This window comes from Nipponia nippon, unplaced genomic scaffold (assembly GCF_047370975.1).
Source record: "Nipponia nippon isolate SJK-2023a ecotype South Korea unplaced genomic scaffold, ASM4737097v1 scaffold_2, whole genome shotgun sequence".
In the NCBI taxonomy this organism is placed as follows: Eukaryota; Metazoa; Chordata; class Aves; order Pelecaniformes; family Threskiornithidae; genus Nipponia; species Nipponia nippon.
The window spans coordinates 6,795,362-6,800,238 of NW_028262336.1; positions in this window are offsets into that span (position 1 = coordinate 6,795,362).

Sequence of the window (4,877 nt, forward strand, 5' to 3'; positions counted from 1 at the left end):
ATGCCTCTGGAAATGTGAGGCAAAGAAAAAGAAAACCCCTAGAGCCAAAGAAGAAAACGAACATAATTAAAAATTAATTTCAGTATAATGATTTAAGCATCTCAGTGAGACAAGCACCAGGCTGCTCTGTGTTTGGCGATGTGGGGAAGACCTTTCTGGTTCCATGCCCTGGGGACTCTTGTCAGTTTTAATAAGTTTTACCCCGCAGCTGTGAGCATGGCGAATTGAACAGCGCAAATAAAGGCTCCTTTTCCCTGGGCAGAAGCACACTTATTATGGGACCTTACATTTCTTTCTGCTACCCTATGCCATGGCGGAGGGGCTGCGATGCAGGTGGACCGCTCTCCTTGCTGTGTCTTTCTGTGCAGCATTTCTGCCTGTCTGTGAGGGGAGGCAGAGGGCGATGGGCTGATCGTTAGTGCCATAGGGCTCCCTTGAATATTTGTGACGGCACTGGCTGCGGGGAACAGGGGAGCCAGGTACCAGGGGTGAGTCCAGCACTCCGTCCCCGCTCGGCCTCGGGTCTGAAGGCCCCCAGCATTACTCTGTAGCCTTTTGCCTTTGTGAGCAGGAGTACGGCAGCCATTGCTAAACTTTCTGAACGTCAACAGAATGCTTCTTCCTCCTCAAGACATGTGCGAAACAAGCGATGTAAAAAGGCACATGCCAGCGTCTTCTACAGCTCGGCGTTGGCAATGCTACACGTGGACATACTGCACATCTCCCACTCCTTTCTTTGCTGGCCTTGCCAAATCCTAATCATCCTGTTTGCCTATGCTCCTTCCTCCCAGATGCTCCATCTCCTGCTCCCTTCCTCGAAGATGCTGCATCTCTTTGAAGGCTTCGGCTGCCTGCCAGTCTCTGTGTTCTCTCCCATCCCAGCTTCATCTGAGGGAAGCATCTGGCTTTCCTAAGGGTTGGTTTCCTCAGCTGTTTTTCGGCACAGAGTGGCATTAAATTTGACATTACATTGTAGACAGTTCCATTCCGGTCGGGGAAGGCAGTATAAAAACCTCAGGATGGATTTGTAGCCTCTGTTGACTTTCTGCAAGACGTTGGCTACATCACTTCGATACCTCCCCTGATTACCGCATCAAAAGGCAAAGCAGCCGTTCTCCTGTGGAAGGAGGGAGCAATGAGCACAAAGCATTGCTACAAAGCCACCTTCATGTCATGCTTTGCGATACACAGCCAGTACCTCAGAAAGGCAGTCAACTCAAGAGCGGAAGGTATCACACACGCAGCACTGGAATGGGTCCAGCAACTCTGGCCAAGGACCGTGAAACCACTCCTTTCTTTTGTGAAAAACTGTGCTGGGCCATTATATCTAAGGGCTGTAGTTTTTAGATCTTTTCTTGACCACCAATCTGCAAATCAACCTGCTCTGCAAGTACGGACGGGTGAGATACACCTCGCCCTGTAGAGCCGCAGGCATGAACCATAGCCATCACCTTTCCCAGCGCACTGGCCATCCCCTTGACCGGAAAATGCTTTACACAGTAGCAGGGGGATAGAGAAGACAGGATGGTGGCTAATCCCAAGCTGTCTGGCAGATCCAGATGCCTCTAGTTACCATTTCTTTACACATGGCCCCATCCCCACTACATAGCTGCTTAAATTTTCAGGCTGAAGTTTGAAATAACCCTGGTTAACCAGATAACCCCTTCTCATCCAAACCTGCTTCCCAAAGAGCTCTGCAAGATGTTCAGACACACAAAGAGCCGCTGAACAGAGAAGGATTTCTCTGAAGTTTTTGAAACGATGGGGAGTGAGCAAGGCCAGGCGCTGGAGAAGGGACGTCGGAAGCGTGACAGAGCATCCCACCGTGTTGCACCTTCACCTGACCAGCCTAATTAAATCATGCAGATGACAGATGTAGAAGTAACCAGGCAGTTCATCACCACCTCGCTGTCAGGCAGCGAAGGTACCGCCTTTCCCAGCCAATATGCCACCGGGGAGGAGACGGTGCACTCCAACAGACGCCATTCACACTGGCAACATCCACAGGGAGACAAGGACATTCTGCTGCAGGAGGATGTTAACCACTTTTGTGCCAGCACCAACTTTGCCAATCTAGATTCAACTTCTCAAAGGGATTTAACTTCATTCTCTTTTTGTTTGAAAGGTCCTATCAGGCCTACAGAATGCGCTTAAGGAAGGACGGTAACACGTGCTTGAACCTCTTTAATAGTCTGAAGAAGTGAGTGCTGCATTAGGAGAAGAGAGATGAGGTCCCTAGCGAATTATGTAGACCACCCCAGAGTACTACAAGCGAGACCATTAAACTGGCCTGCACCGTCATCTGCTTTGTGTATGCCTTCCATATCACAGAGGAAACCTCTCAGAAATTACTGAGAGGAAGGGTTAAACATGTTACTGGGGCCCTTTGCCTGCCAACTCAGGTTATGAATCAAAAATCAACAGAGTTCAGTAAAAAAAAAAATACCTACCCAATGCTCAAAAGCATCTCTGAAACAAACATACCTGGAGCTGATTTTTCTATGCATAAAACCCCCATGATCGGAAAGCCCTCTGGACCTAAGAGATGTAGAAATAAATGGAAGTCCCTGCTGGAAGACTGCCAGTCTTGGGCAGCTCCTGCAATCCCACCGAGCCGCAGAGGAGCGGACCTAGAAACTGTCAGACAAGGCTCGATACGACCTGTCACGGACACCAAGTCCTAGTAATTTAGAGGATGGATGGGGTGGGTGAATGTATGGGGGAAGAAATGGCATACCTGACGGAAAGGAGAAAACATTTTTGTGATAAGCCGATTTGCTTTTTTTTGTCCTTACCACATTTTAAAGCATACCTTTGAAACTGCTATAGAGCCTGCAATATTAAAATAGCTCTGAAAGGAGCAAGTGACGGAGCAGAATACTGACGAAGCAGTCAGAAAGGCACAGGACTTCACATGTAATGTGTGGCCCTGCCAGTTATTCTCAGCAGAAACAGAAGGGCATGAAAGATTTTTCTTTATCGAGGGGAAGGTTACACTAAAAGTTGCTAAGGGAAAGATGTTCAAGGGTCTAATGTTTCTGTAACACACCAGTTCTTCTGTGTTCTGCTCTGCTTTTTTGCATTCTGTCATTTGGGGATGGACAGCAGTCAAGGATGGCTTTGCAGTCTTCTGTGCTACGTAAAGTTAATTTAGCACAGAAAATTTTCCACTCCTTATTCATTTCGATTTTCACATCTCCGTAAAAAGTTTAGTTTGCTTCGTGTAGTTTTGTTCCCCACATTAGGGCAAGAATTCTGTTTTTGAAAGAAATTAGATCTCTGCTTGGAAATAAAACACAAAACTTTCTAAGTTAGCCTGAAAAACGTTGCTTAATTTTTACAATGTGAACTAGGAAGACGACAAAAAAACTTATGTAAATACAACACATGAAGGTCGTTCCAGGGTTAGTGCGGTTCGTTCCCGTGTTTGTTAGATAATAAGCATAGGTACCTGATCAAATTTTGCCTGATAGGAAATCGTTCGCTTTGTGCAGCGCCGGTACTCACACGCACACACACACACGTACCTGATGGGTATGGGTGGAGAATGGACGGGAACGCAGCAGCATGGAAAGACCGGCGGGCCAGAAGGAAGAGCAGAAGGGTTACTGAGTGTGGCACTTAGCTTAGCAGGTCCCGAAGATCCCAGTACAGCTCCGTGCAGCTTCTTCTCCCACCCAGGCTGGGAGACAAAGAAAAATGAATAAAACCTAATGATTCTCAGAGGTGGGGCGGGATGGGGAGGCTGATCACAGCGAGCTCCCAAAGGGTAAAAACGGCACTTCCAAAACTAGCAATAAGGCTACCAACCTAAGAAGAACGCGGGCAGCGCGAGGAGGACACAATAGCTTGCATCCCTTATGCTCCGCGTCTTGACAGAGCACCCCTGACAGGCCTCGTGGACACAAGCATCTTGGTGCCCGAGTGCCGGGCAGACTCGTGCATTTTGGTGATTGTAAGCACGTGGATTCAAAAGTGCGAGCGAAGGATAAGTTTTAAAATAAACCCATGAGGTTTTGCACTGTAGAAACAGACACGGCAGAAAGAAGCCATGGCGAGGGCCCAACACTGCCATCGCATCCTGCGTTCCCCTTGAAAGAAGCACAAAAGATTTTTGTTCCATCAGAATTCCCTGCCCTTGAAGACAGGTGGATCCTGAAACTGTCGGCCCTTCTACCTCACGCTGTGTACCCAGGAGACCATCTCCAGCTTGCCCAGTGCTGCATCGACATTAACCATCAAAACGTACTTTTCCAAGTGAGGACATTAGTCCTGTATCTTATTTAGTTTCTGTGGCTGAACTATTCCCCTTAATCTCTGCTTAAAGACAACAGTAAAGCAGTCTTCACACAATTTCTTTACGATCCTGTGGAAAAGAAACACAGTGCAATGCAGCGGATAGGGCTGGAATGGTAGAAAGGCCTCCGACACCATTGCGTATCTGCCCAAGGAAACAGGGACATACAGGCAATGCTGACAGGGAAGCTGAAAACCCCTTATACTCTATGGCAAAGTCATTCTGATGCAAGATATTAAAATCTTAAAACATTAAGCAAATGGTGAAAAGCAAACTGCATATTAATCCTTACTTGCTTTAAGGCCAGCAACTTTAACTGTAGTATTTTTTTAAGCTTAATTCAGGTAGTTGAGTACTTATGGGGAGAGGGACTGGTGGGCATCTTCAACACTTCCAGGTCTATTATGGCTTCCTTTGAAGCAAATTATTTGGACCCCTGCTCCGTGACAGGATCCTACTCCTAGATGAGTCCCTGTCCTCCATCAGGCTGCTAGGTCAAGTTTCCAGGAGACATCTTCTTGAGCACTGCACTCAAGCTCTCTGGTACACCACCTCTGTCACACATTGAGGAGCCAGCATA